The sequence below is a fragment of the Giraffa tippelskirchi genome, chromosome 4 (assembly GCF_054371585.1).
Source record: "Giraffa tippelskirchi isolate mGirTip1 chromosome 4, T2T-mGirTip1v1.2.pri, whole genome shotgun sequence".
NCBI lineage: Eukaryota > Metazoa > Chordata > Mammalia > Artiodactyla > Giraffidae > Giraffa > Giraffa tippelskirchi.
Genome location: NC_137278.1, coordinates 138202790 through 138227415, shown reverse-complemented (window position 1 = coordinate 138227415; position 24626 = coordinate 138202790). Strand labels below are relative to the sequence as shown.

Below are 24626 nucleotides of genomic sequence, written 5' to 3'. Positions count from 1 at the left end.
CAAAGGATCATTGACCACTTCTGAATCAGACTACAATGGTGTACAGGGACAGGTAGAATTGTTTGTAGACCAGTGCTAGGTGTTTGCAATGCAGGCATGCTAAGGCTTCCAGCTTCTCATAGTTGTCTTTTAGTTTATGCTTTCTATCATTTTGCTTTAAAGTAATTCAATTTGTATAGTTTTTAGTGGAGGGATTCTTTTTGTATGATACTTTCAGAAATAAATATATAATGAAACCCACAAAACTGGAAAGCAAAAGTTTTGTCTACCACAGATAAGAGTCTATCATTTCTCTTTTACTAGACTCCTCATTACAAACAAATAAATCAGATTTTTATGACAAATTTAGGTATTCCTAATAAAGTGACAGACTTTTTAAGGTTTTAAATGACTTGATTTCATCTTTTATTTGGCAATTACATATACTTCTCATTGCCGATCTTTAATCTCTTTTAAAAAGAAATCTTTGCAAAATTATTTATCTATTAACTTTAAATATATTCTTAGTGGGGAACACAGATGCCAAGTCGTCATTTAAATTTTATATTTATAATTTCTTACTTTTTGTCCAAGCATTTTAGTAATCAAATGATTTAGCGCATGATGTTTCCATGGATTAGCTCACATCTGTTTCATAAATCTACAAAGATTCCTGAGAATTGTCCAGTATTTTTATTGGAATAATAGAGTAAGTCCAAACCTTTTCTTATATACGTGTCTGTGATATACATACATCATATTTATATAATATTTATTATATGTATAAATTCTTTTCTAGAGGGATCTTCTGTACCTAGCAAATGTTTATAATCAGGAATCTAAAAAAAGGTAATCAGTTAAAGGTAACAGTTAAATTTCACTAATATTCAATAACATATTTAGTTTACCTCAGGCCTGAATCAGTGAGATGTAAGGAAAAAAACAGGGATTTTTAAGTAAAAAAAATCTGTATTAATGTGATATCACTTATTTGAGGAACCTAAAATATAACATAAATGAACCTATCTACAAAACAGAAACTCACAGACATAGAGAACAGACTTGTAGTTGCAAAGAGGGAGGTGGGGAGAGGAAAGGATGGATTAGGAATTTGGGGTTAACAGATGCAAACTGTTGTATATAGAATGGATAAATAACAAGGTTCTACTGTATAATAAAGGAAACTATATTCAATATCTTGTGATAAAACATAATGGAAAAGAATATAAAAAGAAATGTATATATATATGTATAACTGAATGACTGCTGTACAGCAGAAACTAATGCAACATTGTAAATCAACTATACTTCAATGAAAAATAAAATAAAAAAGCTCTGGGTTAAATAGTCCAGATATGGTATTACTTATATTCCTTCATACATTATCAAACATTTGCTAAACACTTATTATGTGTTAGACTCTGTATTAAAGGATAACATATCCTTATTATGTGTGTAGAAAGTTACTTAATAGAGAGCTTCAGCTTTTGAATCTGCAAAAAAAGGAGAAATAATTCCTTTACAACAGGGTTGAGGAAAGACTGAAGATGATAGTGTAACACAGTCTGCCACAGTACACGTACATGAAGATGTTTTAGGTCAAAACATAAAGAGAAAGTGGTTGATGTCGAACTTTGGAGTCATGGTCAACTATATCTTCACAATAAATAAAAGAAAGGTAGCACGAGGAATGAGAAGAGCACAGCAGGATTGTCCCAGGGAACTTTGGACAGATTTATGTTCAAATCCTAACCTACCTGATTATTTTTTGAATGACTGTGTAGGGTCTCTTTGAGACTCAATTACCTCATCTTTTACTCCCCATATGATTACTCCCCATCATATCACTCCCCATATGGTTGTTGAATTAAATGTGATAATAGTTGTAAGGAATCTAGCACAATTGATGGCAGTAATTATTATTGTTGTTGTTACTATTCTTATTAATAAGGATTTCTTGAAAATTCTAAGCCTGTCATTGCCATCTGGCCTTTATCATCAAGTTTTTCTTAAGTCAATATTGAAATGACAAATGGAGTCATAAAATTGCATGGAAATTCCAGCAGTCCATCTCTAATGAAAATTATTTTCCAGAAAATTCTTCCCTTGTAAGAAGAATAGTAGCTATGAGAACACTCCCTGATCAAAGCTACTGTCTATTGAATATGGAAGTGGGTTCATACTTAGACTAAAAGTTGGGTCTCTAGGTAGAAAAATAATCAACACTTTTCTACTTAAGATTTCACAGGCTTTCTTTGAACAAGTTCATGGCATCTAAACTAAAGGAAATGTTATTTCCTCTGAGTTAAGAAAGAAAGCAATATGTTCTTTATCTTCTTAATCGTTACGTGTTCATCTATTCATATTGTAAACTCAGTTTAGAAAAGAACTATTTATTTTCCTATGTCAGCATTCTGCTCTTTCTCATGTGTGCATTCCTTATCCACAGAAAATGATAGAAAATCCTCCATGTGAAAGGTTTAGTGAAAGTAACAGCTCCAACATTCTTTTATCTGTGATGATGGAAAGATAATCCACATGTGAAAGCACTTGGTGCTTCAGCTTATTTTGAGTGACAGAAGCATAATAGAATCCCCTAAGTATTAACATTCTACAATAACACAGCATTGTCATCCTTTGTCTGATCCTGGCTCATACGAATCTCACTCGGTGTTTCAAACTCCTAACAAAAACTGGAGAAATACGTCTCAAAGCTATTATGAAGAAACAGATTAGGTATAGCTCTAAATCTTTAAACAAACCCTTAATGGTACAAAAGTCCTATTTATATACTTCTCATGGGATCTTTATAGATAAGATGAAAATTATGAATCTAGATCTCACAAGCAATTTGCATGCCTAAATCCTGTGTATATTTTGCTTCTCACAGTATTACCCTTTTCTGTCCTTTCTTGGCATTTGATGTTTTGGTTTCTTGATGTCATTCTGCAAACTGTTTTAAGAAGGGTGAGAGGAAAATTCCATATCCATTTGAATTTAGAATTAAGGGCATCATGTAATGTTCCATTCTTTCCTGATTTTTAATTTTTAAAACAAAGCTATTACCTTTTGATTGGGTATGACAATTCTTTGGCAATTTTTGAGATAGGTGGAATTTGTCAGCCATTTTCTCCCACTTCCCTTTTGGTGCCACCTTCTAGGAGCTGAAATCTCCTGTACTGCTCCCTGGTTGTCTTGAATTCTTGTCAGAGGCACTAAATCTGGACTTGCCTTTCTAGCCTTGAACGTTATCCTTCTTCCTTTGTATCCATCGAATCTTAACCATCTTTGTTCTCATTCTCCCAGCTTTCTACTCCTAGCCAAGGTCAGAGGGCAGCATGGTAGCGGCAAAAAGAGCATTGGGCTGGAAATAAGAGATTGAAGTCACAGATCTGGTCAGGACTTGTGGTGTGCTCACCTGTCCTAAGCACTATTTCAAGTGCCTGTCTTGGGACTTATAAATAGACCTAGGTGTACATGTGTCCTATGAAAGCAAGCAAAATAGGGTTAAATTACAGATAGCAAGAAGAGGAATCAGGATCTAGTCCAAGTGGTCTGACTGTGGAGTCTGTGTTTAGCAACTATACTATCGTGGCAATAATTCACCCTGTGGACTTCTCTTGCTCTTTCAAGTAGAGGAGTTTAGACAACAGCAAATATCACTTTCCACTATAAAATTATAGTTCTAAGGAGGAACTCAGTTGAGTCAAACAAGTTACATATTAGGCTAGACCTACAAGTGCTTTTTGTTTGCTAGCATTAAATACTATTGATTATGGTAATAGTCTTCTCTTGTATTTCCATCAGAGGGTATGCAATTGATAGTTAATGCCTGGACATATAAATAGGTAACTATACATGTAAACACATGCAATATAATCTAACATGTTAACAAGATACCCTCTTGTCACTCAATATCCATTTTTCCTTTATTTATTTTTAAAAGATTGATGATTTTATTTTGAACCTGCAAAGAACACAGCTAAAAGGTAATGTCCCAGCCTTCTTTGGTCTAATGCCCGTATATTCTGACCAGGGTGAAGGTGTTGAGGAAGTGCTTGATGCATTTTCAGTGAAAGCTATTTAAAGATACCTGACATATGGGAGGAAGTCTTTTAGTCCTTGACCCTTCCTCTTTCTTTCTGTATAGAAGGCAACCACCTTGGACTGTGAGCTGATCACAAGGACAGAAACATGAACTGGGATGATAGAGTGGGAATACAGGAAGAACCTGGATGATTAAGGTACCTCAGCCTGGAAACCTTATTTCCTAAACTCTTTTACATGAGAGGAATAAATTTCTGTTTTGGCCAAGTCATAAATATTTTGGCTTTTTAGTATATGCAGCAAAATAGAATTTGAAATGATACAAGAGTTAGCTATAGAACTCTACAGAAAAATAATACCAATGACATGGAGAAGTTGCATTTGGAAGATATTTGGTTGGCCAAAAGGTTTGTTTGCTTTTTTTCTCTAAGATGGCTCTAGTAGTGTTTAGTTGCCCTTAACTTCATTCAAAATAATTTTGTTAGATTATAATGTGACAGTTATCATATCAGCAGTCATTTTGTTAAACATAACCTTGGTGAAGCTTATCAAAACTGATCAGTTTTGTGTAGCCACTTTAATATTGAAGATAAAAGAAGAAAGCAACATTTTTGGCATATTATGCTTTATTATCTCAAAAAAGGTAAAAATGCAACTGAAAAGCAAAAAAAAAAGATTTGTGCAGCATATGGAAAAGGTGCTGTGACTGATCTAATGTGTCAAAAGTGGTTTGCAAAGTTTCACACTGGAGATTTCTCACTGGACAATGTCCCACTGTCAGGTAGACCATTTGAAGTTGATAGTGATCAAATCAAGACATTAATTGAGAACAATCAATATTATACCATGCAAGAGAGAATTGGCATTCTCAAAATATCCAAATCAAGCATTGAAAATCATTTGTACTACCTTGGTTATATTAATCACTTTGATGTTTGGGTTCTACATAAGTTAAATTTAAAAAAATCTTGACTGCATTTCCACATGTGACTCTCTACTTAAATGAAATGAGAAGGTTCCATTTTTAAAACAAACTGATGGACAATGAAAAGTGGATACCGTACAATAATGTGGAATGGAAGAGATTAGGGGACAGCAAAATGAACCACCACCAACCACACCAAAGGCTGGTCTTCATCCAACGAAGGTGATGTTTTCTAGATGGTGGGATTGGGAGGGAGTCCTCTGTTATAAGCTCCTTTCAGAAAACCAAATGATTAAGTACTGCTCCCAATTAGACCAACTGAAAGAAACACTTGGTGAAAAGTATCCAGAATTAGTCAACAGAAAGTGCATAATATTCCATCAGGATAAGGCAAGACTGCATGTTTCTTTGATGATCAGGCAAGAATTATTACAGCTTGGTTGGGAAGTTCTGATTCATCTGCCATAATCACCAGACATTGGCTCTTTGGATGCCCATTTATTTCATCCTTTATAAAATTCTCTTAATGGAAAATATTTCAGTTCCTTGGCAGACAGTCAAAAGGCACCCAGAACAGTCATTTGCTAAAAAAGATGAAAAGTTTTGGGAAGATGAAATTATGAAGTTGCCTAAAAAATGGCAGAAGGTAGTGGAACAAAAGAGCTTCCCTGGTGGCTCAGTGGTAAAGAATCCACCTGCCATAGCAGGAGATGAGGGTATGATCCCTGCGTTGGGAAGATTCTCTAGAGAAGGAAAAGGCAACCCACTCCAGTAGCCATGCCTGGGAAATACCATGGACAGAGGATCCTGGCAGGCTAGAATCCATGGGGGTTACAAAAACTTTGGACACAACTTAGCGACTAAACAACAACAAAGTGGAATGAAACAGTGAATACATTGTTCAATAAACTTCTTGGTGAGAATGAAAAATGTGTCTTTTATTTTTACTTAATGAATTGAAGGAACTCTTTGGCCAGCCCAATATTTAAAGCAGTGTCAATAGGACTTGGTGGTTGATTGGATGTAGGGGGTAAAGAGGAGAGGAGTCAAAGTCAATGACTAAATCGAAGTAACAATGCGGATAGAGGTACCATTCTCAGATAAAGAACATAAAATGGGAAACTATTTCCATGGAGAAGATGATACAGTAACATTTGCATTTGTTAAAAATACAGGTGTATGTAGAGGAATCAACAGGAAATGCAAGGAGGGAGGTATATATTCAGTATCAGGGTTCAGTAAATTTATCTGGGCTAGAAATACATACATGGATGAACAACTAGAATTATAGTTAGTAACTGAAACAACTGGAATTGGCAAGTTCACCCGGGAAGAATGTGAAAAATATGAAAAGAAAGACCAAGACTCTGCTGCTAAGACCAGGACTCTGCTGCTACATTTAATGGTGGGAAGAGAAAGAAGAGTGAATAAAGATACAGAGAGGTAGGAGAAAAGCCACGAGAGCTGGGGATCATTCAAGCTAAACTAAGAGTTTCAAGTAGAAGGGAAAGTGAAATGGTATTAAGTGTTACAGAGTAAGGTAAAATAATAACTAAAAAGATATTTTTAAAGTTTATTTCAATGAAGTTCCTGATAGCCTTGAAGAGTGCAGATTTGTGGACTCAGTGAAGAAACAAAAAAGTAGTGAGATAACAAGTACACAAAAGGCCGAAGTAATGGACACAATATGAGTAGAGCACTTTTTCTAGAAGTTTGTTGGGAGAACAGTGGTTGGAGGAAGATATGGAATCAAGGAAGAAGAAAATCAATACGGTGAGGTTCTCCATGACGAGTGTACTGTTAGCTTATTTTTAGATGGGAGGAAAGGCATCTAATGCATTGCAACAGGAAGGAAGGAAGAATTAGAACCAAATCTATTTATTTGTAGGTAATGGGAAGTTCAAAGAGTTTTAACCTGATGACTTTACTTTCCCTATGAAATAGCAGTCAAGCTCATCTGCTGAGAGAATGGAGGGAGGGTTAAGAATTGTGGAATAGCTTGAAATGACTCTGGAAAGTGTATGAGAATATTGACCAATAAAACAGAAGGATTCAGGTAACAATCAAGGGCATGATGAAGGTCAAAGGCTTCAAAAGTACTGTGGTCCTCTTCCTCTACTCTTCTTCCTTCTGATTCTTAACATATACATATTTCCATATTTCTTATTAGCTTTTTCTTGGTGTTTTCTTCATTTATAGGAGATTTTTTCCATAATATTTTCCATCTAGTTATTGCCAACATAAGTTAAGCTTATTTAAATTTTCTGTATTGATTTCTGGGCTCCATGCTGAAATTTGTTATCTGGCATTGTTCAGATTAAAAAAAAAATGTCCCTAAAAATACTGATCATCTCATCACTCTTTACTTAAATACATTACTCATTCATTTCCCTCCTCTATTCAGTGACTACAACTTCTGAATAATAATGAATAACAAAGTTTACAGAAATAATCATTTTCTTGTTCCTGAATTTAATGGGAATGCCTTTGGTATTTCACCATTTATTAGCATTCATTTCTTCCATAAATATTTATTAAGCACTATCATTGTAGTCATTTAGGTAAGTACGATGGTAAAATAATTTGGTACCATTTTGAATGTCATATAATTTAAAGTCTAGTGGAGAGATAAAGGTTTTAAAAGGTTACAAAGATACCATCTCACAATAGTAGCTTGTGATAAGTGTTCAGTTCTGTCACTCAGTCGTGTCCGACTCTTTGTGAATCCATGGACTGCTACACTTCAGGCTTCCCTGTACATCACCATCTCCTGGAGCTTGCTTAAACTCATGTCCATTGAGTCAGTGATGCCATCCAACCATTTCATCCTCTGTCATCCCCTTCTCCTCCTGCATTCAATCTTTCCCAGCATCAGGGTCTTTTCAAATGAGATGTCCCTTCACATCAGGTGGCCAAAGTATTGGAGTTTCAGCTTCAGCATCAGTCCTTCCAATGAATATTCAGGACTGATCTCCTTTAGGGCGGACTGGTTGGATCTCCTTACAGTCCAAGGGATTCTCAAGAGTCTTCTCCAATACCACAGTTCAAAAGCATCAATTCTTCAGTGCTCAGCTTTCTTTGTAGTCCAACTCTCACATCCATACATAACTACTGGAAAAAACATTGCCTTGACTAGATGGACCTTTGCTGGCACAATAATGTCTCTGCTTTTTAATATGCTGTCTAGGTTTGTCATAGCTTTCTTCCAAGTAATGAGCGTCTTTTAATTTCATGACTGCAATCACCATCTGCAGTGATTTTGGAGCCCAAGAAAATAAAGTCTCTCACTGTTTCCATTGTTTCTCCATCTATTTGCCATGGAGTCATGGGACTGGATGCCATGATTTTAGTTTTTTGAAAGTTGAGTTTTAAGCCAATTTTTTCACTCTCCTATTTCACTTTCATCAAGAGGCTCTTTTGTTCCTTTTCACTTTCTGCCATAAGGGTGGTATCGTCTGCATATTTGAGGTTATTGATGTTTCTCCTAGCAATCATGATTCCAGCTTGTGCTTCATCCAGCCCGGCATTTTGCATGATGTATTCTGCATATAAGTTAAATAAGCAGGGTAACAATATACAGCCTTGATGTACTCCTTTCCCAATTTGGAACCAGTCTGTTGTTCCATGTCCAGTTCTAACTCTTGCTTCTTGACCTGCATATAGATTTCTCAGGAGGCAGGTAAAGTGGTCTAGTATTCCCATCTCTTAAAGAATTTTCCACAGTTGTTGTGATCTACACAATCGAAGGCTTTGGCATAATCAATAAAACAGAAGTAAATGTTTTTCTCAAACTCTCTTGCTTTTTTGATGATCCAACAGATTTGGACAATTTGATCTCTTGTTCCTCCGCCTTTTCTCAATCCAGCTTGAACATCTGGAATTTTATGGTTCACATACTCTTGAAGCCTGGCTTGGAGAATTTTAGCATTATTTTTCTTGTGTGTGAGATGAGTGCAATCATGTGGTAGTTTGAACATTCTTTGGTGTTGCCCTTCTTTGGGATTGAAATGAAAACTGACATTTTCCAGTTCTGTGTCCACTACTGAGTCTTCCAGATTTTCTGACATACTGAGTGCAGCACTTTAACAGCATCACCTTTTAGGATTTGAAACAGCTCAACTGGAATTCCATCACCTCCACTAGCTTTGTTCGTAGTGGTGCTTCCTAAGGCCCACTTGACTTTGCATTCCAAGATGTCTGGCTCTAGGTTAGTGATCACACCATCGTGGTTATCTGGGTCATGAAAATCTTTTCTGTATAGTTCTTCTGTGTATTCTTGCCACCTCTTCTTAATATCTTCTGATTATGTTAGGACCATACCATTTCTGTCCATTATTGTGCCCATCTTTGCATGAAATGTTCCCTTGCTGCTGCTGCTGCTGCTGCTAAGTCGCTTCAGTAGTGTCTGACTCTGTGCAACCGCATAGACGCCGGCCCATCAGGCTCCACCATCCCTGGGATTCTCTAGGCAAGAACACTGGAGTGGGTTGCCATTTCCTTCTCCAAAGCAGGAAAGTGAAAAGTGAAAGTGAAGTCGCTCAGTCGTGTCCAACTCTTCATGACCCCATGGACTGCAGCCTACCAGGCTCCTCTGTCCATGGGATTTTCCAGGCAAGAGTACTGGAGTGGGTTGCCATTGCCTTCTCCAAATGTTCCCTTGGTATCTCTAATTTTCTTGAAGAGATCTCTAAGTCTTTCCCATTCTATTGTTTTCCTCTATTTCTTTGCATTGATTGCTGAGGAAGGCTTTCTTTTTTCTCCTTACTATTCTCTGGAACTCTGCACTCGGATGGATATATCTTTCCTTTTCTCCTTTGCCTTTAGCATCTCTTCTTTCCTCAGCTATTTGTAAGGCCCTCTTAGATAATCACTCTGCCTTTTTGCGTTTCTCTTTCTTGGAAATGATCTTGATTACTGCCTCCTGTACAGTGTCATGAAGCTCCGTCCATAGTTCTTCAGGCATTCTAACAGATCTAGCTTGTAATAATAGATAATAGATAAAAGAATAGCTTGTGAAAAGTGTTAGGAGTGAAAATAGGGGGGTGCTATGGGAGAAAAAAAGGGGGTCCTAATTTAGGTCTGTCTGCAATGCAGGAGACCCCAGTTTGAATCCTGAGTCTGGAAGGTGCGCTGGAGAAGGGATAGGCTACCCACTCCTGTAATGTTGAGCTTCCCTTGTGGCTCAGCTGGTAAAGAATCTGCCTGCAATGCAGGACACCTGGGTTCAATCCCTGGTTTGGAAGATCCCCTGGAAAACAGAAAGGCTACCCACTCCAGTATTCTGGCCTGGAGAATTCCATGGACTATATAGTCCATGGGGTCACAGAGAGTCAGACATGACTGAGTGACTTTCACTTTAATTTAGGTTGGAAGGTGAAAGTAATTCTTCTCTGAAAAAGTGATGTTTAAGTTAAAAAGTAAAATGGAGTCTGTATTACAGAAAAATCAAGGTGTAAAGTCAAGGTGTATAGGTAGGTATGAGTAAGAGGAGTGGGGAGTTAAGAAATATAAGAAAGTTAAATGAGATGACTAATTGAGATATCTTTGTACAATGAGAAGCATACAGTGTATATACTAAATTCTTATTAAACATTGACTCTACATATAATTTAAGATGATAATTTGAAACTTTTCTTATATTAAGAAAGTAAACTTCTACACTTAGTTTACTAAGGAGAGTTTTTAAAAATAGGAACAAATTTCAAATATTATTAAGAAGATCTAAAGTTGCATTTTGAGACAATAATATGGTTTTTCTTCTTCACCTGGAATGTGATAAATTATGCAATTTATTTCAAAAATAAATCTCATGAGATCATGATTTTTTTTCCAATATATCTTTTCATTTAGCTGGCATTTAATTTATTTGAGATTTTGTAAATATATTAATAAATTGATTTTTTAAATATTTTGATTATTATTTACTTGAGTACATTGATGTAAGTAATTGTCAAATATGTCATTACCAAAATTATGCTAATTTAATAAAACTAAGTGGAATTCTTTTTTTTATTATTGTTTGAAAACAGCTTCACCAGCATAAAAATTTCAAGTAACATTCCTGTGAAACCATTTGAGCTTTGTGACTTGGGAAGCACACATTTCTTCAGCAATATTATCATTATTTCTGGTTATATTCTAGTTTTATGTCTTATTTTGTGTCAGTTTTGATAATTCATATTATACTAGTTTAAGTGATCATTAGTTTTCCAGTGGGCCATTTACAACTGATTTCTAACTGGTCTTGTTCAATTCCAATTTATTGTTTTTTTTAGTATTGTCAGTGTAATCTCTCAAAGATGTTATCTAATTAATTTGCTTCTCTGAAAACACCTCAACAATTTTCCATTTCTCTCAAAATAAAACAAAACTCTTTATACAAGACATGAGTCTCTTGTTTCTAATCACATCAATTGCCTTGCTCTCTTTTAAAAACAGTTTTTATTGATGTATCAAAATTTTTATAAAAGATTACAATGTTGTGTTAGCTTCTGGTGTACAGAAAAGTGATTAAATTTGCTGAAGATATATATATCTTTCTCTTATTTTAGTTCCATTCCCAGAATATGCTAGGTCACCCCACCCCTGGGCATCAGCTAGCATCACTACCTCTAGGTAAAGTTCCCTTCTTCATCTGCTCCTCAACCTCTGAATAATCCTTCTAGTCCTACAGGTTTCTGCTCAGATGTAACTTTCTCCAGGAAGCTCTCCTTAACTCCCAAGATTATATAGTGTGTCCCTCCTACTGGGGACCGATATCTATGGAAAGAGAATAACAGAGTATTTGATAATCTGTCTGTCTCACATAGAGGACTATAAGTGAATTGAGAAGGGGAAATATTGCTTTATTCATCTTTGTATTTTCGATGTCTGAAATAAAGGCTGACACACAGAAAGGACTTAATAAATATTCATTGAATGTCGAATGAATGACAAGTGTGAATGGCTTCTAATTACACTGAAATTTTTAACAATTCATGTTTATTTAGCCTTTCTAAAGTATTCAACTTAGTTATCAGAGAAAGAACACATTTTTTTTCCCACTCGTATATCATGGGTCTATATAATATTTACCTTAACTATGTGATTACAAATACAAATGCAATTAGCATAAAGAAGTTTAAGGTCAAAACCTTGCCTCTTGCTTGACACATAGCTGAATGCTTGAGAGCAGAAATGACTTGCTGTGAGTACAGACATGGGCATTGTTTGTTCATCTGTGAGCTGGTTAAGTGGAAGTCTCTTAGGGTTTCTATGAGATCTAGAGATAGATCACAATTTAAAAATAGTTGTTGAAGTTCATTTGTAAGTTTATCAAGTTGGGTCCTAAAACACATTCTGGCATGAGAGATAAGAAATGGATAAAGCTCACAAAATTCTGCGAAAAGTCCTCACTAATATGGAAATTGAACTAATACCACATTATTGTAGCCTGAGTTTTAGGTTCAGAGAGCTGGGAACTGTAAAATAAAGAAAAAAGGAGAATAAATCAAATAAAAGTATTTTATTTTTCCTGGATACTGAAAAGACTCTAGGAAAATTTCCACAACACATAAAAAGGTTTTGTTAGCCCAGATGCTTCTGTTCATTTCTCTTATCTCCTATTCAATCTCTTCTTTGGGTATTTTAAAATGTTTTGTTTACTGAAATTATTTGGAAGGTCCTGATTTTTAGAATTCACTTCTTTTCCTGCTTTTTGTTTCTTTATTTATTTTAAAACACCACTTAATCATTCCAATGGTGTACGTCAAATACCAATTTTTATGCCTAAACTAGGTATAAAACTTCTGCTTTGGAAAATATCTGGCTCACACATTTTGGGACTTATCTTTGGGATCATTCACTCTATTCTGATTAATAATGTTACACACACTGTATTTAGAGGGCTCAGAACTCATATTGTCTGCCTAAGGGATGAGGAAAACTGGGTGGAGCTGATTCAGACAGTTTTATTAATCCCTTTTTATTTATCCATCTATCTTTGCAGCATTAATTTACTAGAAATGCCTAGTCAATACCTGTTCACATACATTGCTTTAAGATAATTTATCTCCTGTTAAATGTCTGCTGAAAAACTTAACCCTAGAGAGTAGATAAACACCAGAGAACTCTCTGTTGGCCATTACAGGATCTAAGGTAGTAATTTCATTCAAGTTGGGATCTCTCTGTCTCTCTTTGTGTGTGTGTGTGTGTGTGTGTGTCTGTCTGTCTGTCTCTCCCGAGAATTGGGAGTTAATATATTGAGTCAGTTTGTTGTGACTACTGTGCTAGACAGTTACCTAGAGCTGGACTTTAAGTTGGTAAGGGTTACAAAATCTATGCTAATAGCAGAATTAAAACTAAAGAGTCTTTTCCATAAAACATGTCAAGAACACGGCAGACATGCAGGGAGAAGCACAGACAGGATGTGGCTGTGGAGGGAAAGATTCAAGATGGCTGCCTGATGACTTTTGGATCATTTGGAGTCCAGGTATCCTGCAAATGCTTTATTTCCTTGAGATTCTCTAATATCTTTTCAATAAAATTCAGTAATTGCGAAGTATAAGTGGGTGTATGTTTCTTGCAACCAAATGATTCCTGGCGCATTCTTTGTACCATATTGAGAATCTGAAAACAAATATGTAAACTTTCAGATGGAAAATGTGACTCATTGAAGAGACAGGGTGACAAGCAAGAAAAACACTGCCTCCTCCACACCCACTCCTGCTTTGTTATCCTTTTCCTTATAAATTGTAGAGCCCAAGCCCCCTGCTAGGCAGATATCACAATCAGAAGTTTGCTTTTGATGCTGTCAGTCTTTCTTTTATCTATTCTCTAACTTGCAGAGGTACAATCTTATTTTTTTGGTGTGTAAGGACTCATGCTTTCATCTTTCTCATCATAATTTATTTCAAAAATTGCCTCATACATTTATTTACAGGAAGAAAAAATAATTTTAAAGCTACTTTGCCTCTTTCATTATTCATGCATATATGTCAGAGAATTCCCCTTTTAACCATATTCAGAATGTTAAGTCATCAAATCACTCTTGAGTTGGGAAATTTCAGCTGGTAAAGAAACATAACTTGGGGGCAACCTGAACATGTTTGAAATCACACTGCAGAGATGCCTGGCTGTCTCCTCTGTTTCCCTGTTAAGGCTTGCTCTGATTTGAGTATGTCTCTGACAGGGTGTGGAATGTGAATATTTGAGAAGAGACCACCCTGCCTGTTTGGATTAGTGTCTGTATCTATTTTAACAAGTATGGTGCCGGGGAGTTCAGTTATTATGAGTTCAACTCAAGTTTGGGATTCTGCATACATTTCAAGGGTAAAGGGCAAAGTACTTGCAGTCTTTTCTCTATGCCTCTTAAGACTCTTTGAAATATAATATTTTCTCTTAAGTGGAAGTGTCTTCAGAATAGCCAGCTAGTTGACAGATAGCTTGCATATGCTTATGGAGAAGTGTATTCGTAACATACAACTATTCAAAAATGCCAGAATTGTTTTCTGAAAATTCAATTTTGCATAATTCTGGTAATTAACTTACTGTCAAACTCTGCATAAATTTGAATTCCTTCAGTCTGTAGTTTCCAAGCTTCTAGAAAGATTGAATGGAGATCAAACAAAAACTCAACCTCACTAACGCCAATGACAATATAAGACCGATTCCAATTTTTTCCATTGCATAATCAATAAAATCATATGAATTTTTAAACAGTTCTGTCAAATCTCTGGACATATTTGGCCTCAGACTTAAAGTAGCCTGCAAGGTCACAGAAAAAATGTCTGAGGAATTTTGGTTTTCCGTTAAAATCATCCAGACTCAACTTAAACCTGGTGTGCTCATAATTGTTTATTTTATGATATCATGTCACAATTTCCTGCTACTGAATAATGATATCAAGGAATTTTTATTAGAATTTTTATTCTAGAAGAGGGTGCACAGTAGAGTTACAGAAACCCAAGTTGGGAAATTTGAGATATGGACTTTATTTCAAGCCAGATGCTTGACTCATGAGGAATCATGCTTTTTATTCCTTAATCTTTCTGTTTGAAAAACAGAACAATACATTAAGGGTGTCCAGAACTCCTCAAGGAATTGCAATGCTGGATGATCTGATGAGTGTAGATTTTCACTCAGGGACATTGTTTTTGTCCCTAATGCTACTGCCTTTGTTCATTCAGCTTCCTATAACAAAATGCCACAAACTGAGTGGTTTGTAAATAACAGAAATCTATTTCTCATAGTTCTGGAGCTTGCAACGTCCAAAATCAAAGGGCTGGTAGATTTTGTTTCTAGGAAGGAGCCGTTTTCTAGTTTATAGATGATTGTCTTTTCACTGTGTCCTCACATGGAAGAAGGGTAAGTGCTGTCTCTGGGGCATCTTTAACAAGTACACTAATCCCAGTCACAAGAGGATGTTCCTCATGACCTAATCATCTTCTAAAGACCCCCATCTCTAAATACCCCCACAGTGGTGATTTTCAGCATGTGAATTTTGTTGGGACACACTCAGTCTATAGCAATTAATATTAAACTATTTTTTAACATGATGTCATCGATCTATTTGTTTATCCCACTGATTTTTTTGAGTTTCTACTAAATGCCATGTTCTATGCTTAGAAGAAATTCAGAGGCGAGTAAGGTACAGTCTAAAGAGTTTACAGTCAAACAATGTCTAATTACACTGATAGGAATAAGCAAAAGTATTAGGTAAACCCCAAGGAGTGGTACCTAAACCATTTTAGTGGAGGGTTAGAGGAGAGGCAAGGAGAAGAAGGGAAGGTGAATTGAGAAGTTGATGATACTTGAGTTGAGTCTCCAAGGATATCTAGATGAGAACCAGACCTAGAAATCAGCATGGGCAAAGGAAACCATAAGAAGCTTTGGGTGCACTGGAATGAAGGGTGACACAAGAGTCCTGAGGGATGGCTGAGACTGGAGAGAGAGGCAGAGGTCTGATGGTAAAGAATCCCTGATGCCATCAAGTCCCATAAAATCCTTAATCCAAATATCTTTCACCAGATTATGGGTGGATTAGCCATTTCTTAATCATCTTTCTAGCACCCAAATACAACACAGACCTATCACTGAGTAAATGCTTACTGCCTGGGTAGATTCTCTAGCTCTTCTTATTTTGTTGTTGCTATAAAAAAGAGGCTTTTTTTTTGAGGTTCATTTTTTTAATTTATTTTGATTTTAATTGAAGGATAATTGCTTTACAATATTGGCTTGATTTCTGCCATACATTAACGTGAATTAGCCATAGGTATACATATGCCCCTCCCTCTTGAAACTCCCTCCCACCTCCTACCCCATCCCACCTTTCTAGGTTATTACTGAGCTGCAGTGTGAGTTCCCTGAGTCACACAGCTTTTCCATTGGCTATATATCTTACACATGGTAATGTATATGCTTCCATGCTACTCTCTCCATTCATCTCACCCTTACCTTCCTCCCCTCGCCCTTGTCCATAAGAATGTTCTCTATGTCTGCATCTTCTTTGCTGCCCTGCAAGTAGATTCATCAGTACCATCTTTCTAGATTCCATATATATACATTAATATATGATACTTATTTTCCTAAAAAGAGGCATTTTTATTTTTTAGATGATATCACAGGTTTTAGTTAACCTTATAAAATGGATCAAAATTTTGAATATAGAAAATAATGTCAGACTTTTCCTCATTCATTTTTTCATGTCTTATAGAGGGAAAAATACATCAGGCAATACAAATCAATTAAGAAAAATGAACTGCCCTTACTTGAGTGAGTCATACCTAGGTGCTAAGCCCTGGGCTACATCTTGGCATGTGCATTATTTAATACAACAGCCTCATCAAGTAGGTTCTATTATCCTCACTTTATATATGGGAATGTGAGTGTGAGAATTGTGAAATAATTTGTCCATGTTCAGATAATAATAAGGACAGAGGCAGGGGTTGAATCTTAGTTTTCTGGCTTCAAACTCTAGTATACTATAGCACATCCTGAGCCAAGGAACAAATTAATAGGAAAGAGTCTCTATTTAGACAAAATCAAAAAAAGTTTACACACATAGAAAAGGCAGTTTTTAATATTCATTTGGTGATACCTGAGTTAATATTACTAGATATTATTAGGAAACCTTTGACGAAAACTTTAATTAATGTTATGTTTTATATCACTTTAATGGGTCAGGACCTTCTGATTTGGGTTTGCTGAAAAAGAACCCAATATATCACTGCAAAATCTTTTGAAAATTCATCTTGACTAAAGCTGTCTTAAATTGAATTGAAAGAGGGAAACTTGTCTCTTCTGTGGCTCTTGGAAGGTTTTGCTCTCTTTGTGGTTAGATAAGCCCTTGGCATTTTTTCCTTCCAGGGAGACTGTCTGAATAGCAGTAGTCAGGTTGTCAGAACTTTCCCCCTGCCAAGACTGTAAAGTGAGGGGGTATAATGTACAGTTGTTACTGGGCTCAAGTGATTCTAGCAACACACCCAATGTCCTTTCTAAACAAAAATGAATGGAAGAATAAATGGAGGATATCCCATCAAGATAGGAAATTAATGGTAGCCAGATGAGCTTTGTTGTTTAGAAGAAAAGGTATATAGGGCAGTTGTATTGACATCTTATGTTACTTATAATGTCTATGTTTCCTTTTTGCTAAAAAAAGATAAAAACAACTCTAGCTTTTTTGGATGGAGCTCAATATATTTCCAATTTTGAGTAATTCTTCCACTAAAATGCTTAAATAAAGAGGTATGCTGCTGCTTCTGCTAAGTCACTTCAGTCGTGTCCGACTCTGTGCGACCCCATAGACGACAGCCCACCAGGCTCCCCCGTCCCTGGGATTCTCCAGGCAAGAACACTGGAGTGGGGTGCCATTTCCTTCTCTGGTGCATGAAAGGGAAAAGTGAAAGGGAAGTCGTTCAGTCGTGTCTGACTCCTAGCGACCCCATGGACTGCAGCCTACCAGGCTCTTCCATCCATGGGATTTTCCAGGCAAGAGTACTGGAGTGGGTTGCCATTGCCTTCTCCGAAATAAAGAGGTATAAAGAAAGATAAAAATCGAAGTTTTAATCTGCCAGTTAAAAATTTTCTTTCTTTAGTGATTTTCCCATTACATTAGCTAAAGGGTGCTATATTCTCATTTATCCACCCCTAAGCTTTTCTATCTTTCCAAAAATAATTCTTTTCTTTCTGTCTTTTTTTGTACTCAGACATTCTCAGCTTTCCTGTGCTGAGAAATAGAGCCCCAAGTTTTAGAGCTGATTGAAAGATGAATGATGTGATGGTTAATTTTTTGTGTCAACTTGATTGAAACATGGGTTGCCCAGATTAAACATTATTTCTGGGTGTGACTATGAAGATGTTTCCAGAAGTGATTAACATTTGAATTGGTGGACTGAGTAAAGTGGTTTTTCCTCCCTGGAGTGGGTCATCCAGTCCATGGCATCCAGTCCCATGGCATCATCCAGTCCATGGAGGGCCTGGAGAGTATAAAAATGTGGAGGAAGAGTAAATTTACTCTCTCTGCCTGACTACTTGAGCTGAGACAACAATCTTCTCCTATCCTTCAGCTGGTACTCAGGCTTTTGGATTAGTCCTGAATCTCCCTCTTGCAGATGGAAGATCACTGAATTTTTTCCTCCATAATTACACGAGCCAATAACTTGTAATAAATCCTGTAATAAATCCTAATTATCCTGTAGGATATATCCTATTGATTCTGCTTATCTGGAGAGCCCTGAGTAATACAGAGAACATGCATCTATTTACATCCTTCCCAAGAATATAATCTTTTCTCTTTTTCCCAATATTTGGGTTCATGTCTTCAGTGCACAGGCCTCTACACTCTTGACACCTTTAGTGTTCCTTCTCCTATCTGTCTTCTTTCCCTTTCGAAAGTTGAGACATGATTAGAAAGTATACCAATTCTCTCCTTCTTCCTTTTTTCCCTCACTTTCCCTTCTTTCAAAATGTCCCCATTCTGACAATCTTCTGGGACCCTAAATCTTTCTTTCTCCTTCAGCATCCTCATCAGAGGCAGCTTATCTAGTGATCTCACTCTCAAGAGAAGTTCATGTGTAAAATAATTTAAAATACATTATTGATGGCTGATAATATACTAAAATTGCTTAATGCTAAAGGAGTTGTTGACAACCTATCCTAAGTGGAGGAGAAGGACTTTCTGAAAAAGAAGCAACCAAGTAGCAGTGCAATCTCATTCTCACCATCAGAGGCGGCCCCTTCCGTACTATCATCAGCCCAGTCCTGCCATTCAAATCCCTCAGTGCTCAGATGATTTATCCTCGTCTCTCCTTTAAGAGTGAAAAGCACTAATCAACTTTTTCATGTTGATTAAAAGTATTCATCCACATTCTCCATTGGATTTTTGTTCTTTTTTTGGTTTTAGAACTGGAAAAGAGGAAGTCAATTTTTAAAAAGAATCTACTATCAGATTGCACATATTAATGCCCCATAATTTTTTTGAACAAACAATGAAATATTTCAATCAAAATGTAACCCCTAAAATGGCCATAAAGGAATACGTTGTCCTTACATTAGAGAAAGGATGAGGGATTTAGATTGAAATGTATTTTAGCACATAATAGAGATCTTATCTTGATCCAAGTGGCCCATGTTCAACATGTGTGTTTATATTGGCATCTTTTTTGAAAGTTTTTCTTTTTATGAACAACTGACCTCTTACCATAATTTTTTCTTAACATCTTCTAAAAGAACTATGAGCCTTAATAACATTGCTTGTACTACATATAAAGAACATTTTTCCCTGTAATTTGGTAAGTCTTAGTTTATGTCTTTGAAATTATGAGTTTTTGTAAATCTAAGGTAAATCTAAGGTAAAAGCTACACCAGACATTCAGACACTTGCAGTATTTTCTCTCTCTTGAAAAAGGAAAAACATTTAAATGTTTGAATGCCTTAAAAATCATGGCGCCTTTGATTCATGTTTATTCAACAAACCATTCAGCTTTTATTTTCTCTTATTTGGTCCTGGGTGTGTCATCAAATACTTTAGCATTTAATAGTGATAGGAATGCAGAATTCTGGGTCAAGTGATTTGGGGGTTACTGATAGCAATTTCAGGTGATACCACCATTTGTGTAGGAAATCATTGAGGGCACAAAAACTGAGAAACCAGTTTATGCACCAGAGCAACAATTTACTATGCACACAATAAGCATCAGACCTAGGCGAGACACATTGTTGTCTCTAATCTTCATGGCTGTGACTTTACAGAGGTGTAACAGAGAGTTAAAGCAACAGGCTTCAAGATACAGAGTTCAGAGGTTTTCGAGCAGTGATTCAAAGCTTAGACTGTTGACTCCCAAACCCATATTTTTGCTGTTAAACCTTGAGAAAGATATGCCCCTGAAAAGGTGTTTAGTTTTTTTCCAAAAATGGGATCTGCATATGATTCAATTTCTGGACTAAATTTTAAAATAATGGTACCTGAATGATGTTCTGTGGTTTTGGAGAAGACTCTTGAGTGTTCCTTGGACAGCAAGGAGATCCAACCAGTCCATCCTTAAAGGAAATCAATCCTGAATGTTTATTGGAAGGACTGATGCTGAAGCTGAGACTCCAATTCTTTGGCTGCCTGATGCAAAGAACTGACTCATTTGAAAGAGACCTCGATGCTGGGAAAGATTGAAGGTGGGAGAAGGGGACGACAGAGGATGAGATTATTGGATGGCATCACTGACTCAATGGACATGAGTTTGAGTAGACTCCAGGAGTTGGTGATGGACAGGGAAGCCCGGTGTACTGCAGTTCATGGGGTCACAAAGAGTCGGAAACGGCTGACTGACTGAACTGAACTGAATTGAGATGATGTTCCAGAGTCTCAGTGAAACACTATAAGCAGCTTGTCAATAAACAGATGAAAGGATAAAAGTATGATATCACACACACACACACACACACACAGGAATACTACTGAGCCATAAAAAAGAACGAAATGCTGCCATTTTCGGCAATATGGATGGGCTTGGGGCATATTATGCTAAGTTAAATAAGTCAGACAGAGAAAGACAAATATTGTCTTTCAGTATTTGGTTTTAGGCTGATTGAGCCTGGGTTCTGTTCTCTGACCTTCAGTGGCCCATCAGTTCTAAGCACCTTGGAAAAACAGCCCTGCAGCTTTTCTCACAGCCTCAGGCTTGGCAGTCACCCACTCACTGATTCCATTTGCTGTTTCCCCATGGATCTCCCTTACTCATCTTCAGGCCACTTATGCATTTAAATAACATAACTAAACTCTTCTCATTAATAGAAATCACTTATATGTATAATCTAAAAAATATAACAAACTAGTTAATGTAACAGAAAAAAGTAGCAGACTCATAGTGGGAAGAAGGAAGGCAATAGGAGTAGTATGGGGCAAAGGATAAAGAAGTATAAACTATTATGTATAAGATAAGCTATGAGGATATATTGTACACCAAGGAAAACATAGCCAGTATTTTACAATAACTATAAATTGAGGATAATCTTTAAAAATTGTGAATCACTAAATTGTACTAATGTTACACATATATAATAATGCATTTTTTTTGTATTTGAAACTCTCAGAATATCTAATCACTATATTTACCGAAAAAAAAAAAATGAAGCCTCTTCAGCCCTTTAAACTTTGAACTTTTTTTAATTTACTTTTTTTCTAATTAGTTTATTTTCTACTTTTTAACTTTACAATATTTTATATGTTTTGCCATACATTGACATGAATCCACCATGGTGTACATGTTTCCCCCTCCAGAACCGCCCTCCCACTTCACTCCCTCAGCTTAATGTGAGGAAAGCTCTACTCCAGATTGTACAACCAAGAAGATAGGGGCTGCCTCTTCCCCCAGCTCATGGTCTATGATTATATTTTCTCTCAGTGAGGTGCAGGTCACAAGCATATCTCATTCTTCTCAGTTCTGTGTAGCAGAAACTCTAGTCAGACAAACCCTAGAGTCTGGGACTCTCTTATTCCACTAAACTCCCCATCACAGACTGAAGGATTGCATTCACCCCAGTTTGCTCATAGGGCAGAGACTCCACATTGAGAGAAAAGCCAAGAAGACCAAGGGCTACTGTCCCCACCCAGTTCCCTACTCAGAAAGTAAGGATATCCCTTGGAGACAGGCAGACAATTTTATAGGCTCTGCTCAGAAAAGAAGGCAGGTTGTAAGCACAGAGAGTCTATAACTCATCCTAACGAAATTGGATTATTTGGAAAAAAGTGGGGAAGTTTATACCTAAAGATTCTATATTAAAAGGAAAAAGGAGACTTTTATGACCAGTTAAGAGACAACAAGTAGCTCCATGATAGCAACAAGTGAAATGTTAGATTAGTTAGTAGTTTTGTTTTTAAAAAAGTTGGGGGGAATGGAAGCTAAGAAGAGCTCCCCTGGGGTACAATCAAGTCATAAAGACTGTCCTAAAAGACTACTTCTGAAGCAAGAAAAAGACAACAGATTTTAATTGGTTCAGAATGCAGAATGATTTATGCCCTTGGGCATTTTCCAAGAAAAAAATCAATCAGCTAACATTTATTAAAGTTTAACAGCTGTGGGATAATAACACTAGAGGCAGGCCAGTTAGAATTTTAGTATGAAGATAAGGAAAAGAGACATTTGAAGACATCTCAGCTAAAACCACTGTCATCTCTGGGCAAAATGGGTATCAAGGTGACTGGACACATGCCCAAGGCTATGCTATAAGAGTAGTGACATTAAAGGACTTACCCTAAAGCAGAAATAGAATTCACTGAAATATTCCCCAAGGTTACTAAGCAACTAAACAAGTCACAAATACAGTAAGTCCCAGGTTGGCAGAAGGATCAGTAACTAGAGTTATTACATCAAGTTTTCAAAAAAAAAATCACAAGAAATGAAAAGAAACAGGGATGTTTGAACCATACCCAGCGAAAAAACAAGCAACAGAAGCTACATTTGAAAAGGCCCAAATAGTAGATTTAGCAGAGACTTCAAAATAATTGGAGAAGGCAATGGCAACCCACTCCAGTACTCTTGCCTGGAAAATCCCATGGATGGAGGAGCCCAGTAGGCTACAGTCCATGGGGTCGCTCAGAGTCAGACATGATTGAGAGATTTCACTTCCACTTCTCACTTTGATGCATTGGAGAAGGAAATGGCAACCCACTCCAGTATTCTTGCCTGGAGAATCCCAGGAATGGCGGAGCCTGGTGGGCTGCCGTCTATGGGGTCGCACAGAGTCGGACACGACTGAAGTGACTTAGCCGTCAAAATAATTGTTATAAATATATTCAAAGAACTAAAAGAAACCATCCTTAAAGAATGAAAGAAATAATGACAAAGTCTTATCAGAGAATATCAGCAAAGAGAAACAGAAATTATAAAAAAATAACTAAATGAAATTTTAAATATGACAATATAATGATCAATGTGAAGAATGAAAACTCACTAGAGGAAATCAATGGACTTGAAGACAGATCAATAGAGATTATGTAATCTGAAAACCAGACAGAAAAAAAATATGAAAAAAAAATTGACAGAGCCTAGCATGGGATACCATTAAGTATAATAAAAATACTGGAAATACCTATATGTGAGATAACACTAAATATAATAGAAATACTGGATAACGTTTTTAAAAGAAAGAAGCAGAGAAATTATTCAAAGAGCAATGGTTGAACCCTCCCAAATTTAATGAAAAAAATAAAGTTGTGTATCCAAGAAGCTTACTGAACTCCAAGTGGAATACACACAAAGAGATCCACATCCAAACACATCATAGTTGAAAGGTTGAAAGCCACAAGCAAAAGGAAAATTGTGAAAGTAACAAGAGAAAAATGACTTGCCAAAGACTTCGGATTACCTAGAATAAAACCAATAACTGACCTATCTGAAACAAAGGAGGCTGGAAAGCAGTGAATACTCAAAATGGTGGAGTAAAATGGAGTTCTTATATCTATCAAAAGTATCCTTCAAAAATGAAGCTAGAGCGCCGAACTGAGCTCCCTGTGCCTTACAGCAGCTTCCCACTAGCTAGCTATTTCACACATGGTAGTGTATATATATCAATGCTACTCTCTCAATTCATTCCCCCTGTGTCCACAAGTCCATTCTCTATGTCTGCACCTCCATTCCTGCCCTGCAAATATGTTCATCAGCAGTACCATCTTTCTGGATTCCAGTGGGAGGGAAGAAGGCTCAAGAAGGAGTGTATGTATGTAACACATATGGCTTATTCACAATGTTGTCCACTAGAAACTAACCCAACATTGCAAAGCAATTATATTTCTATAAAAACAAATGAAGGCAGAGTAAAAATTTTTCCATATACACAAAGCTGAGATAATTTTTTACTGGTTAAATTGTCTTACAAGGCATACTAAAGAAAGTTCCTCAGGCTGAAGACAAGTAATCTCAGACAGTAATTCAAATCCACATGAAGAAACATAGAGTGTTTGTAAGGTAATTATGTACGTAATTATAAAAGACTATAATTGGGTATTCTCCTCTTAATTTATTTAAAAAGCTGTTATATAAATCAATATATATATATAATTATTTTGCTATGATTGTAACATTCAGAAATACAATATATTCACAAAAGAAGTGGGTGAGAGGAAAGCTATATTGTAGTGACAAAGTGATACCAGATCATAACTCAAATCTACAGGAAGATGAAAAAAATAGAAACATGAAATTAA

At 36.4% G+C, this 24626-nt stretch overlaps 1 long non-coding RNA gene across 1 annotated transcript in view; it reads left to right on the top strand.

Moving 5' to 3' along the window:
* LOC145544598 (uncharacterized) overlaps positions 1–6284 on the top strand; it is a 104742-nt gene extending 98458 nt beyond the window's left edge. Inside the window, exons 8-9 of the long non-coding RNA XR_014081483.1 lie at positions 779–828; positions 4130–6284. This is a non-coding gene — a long non-coding RNA (uncharacterized LOC145544598). The remainder of the gene's footprint in view (positions 1–778; positions 829–4129) is intronic.
* Positions 6285–24626: the final 18342 nt, after the last annotated feature.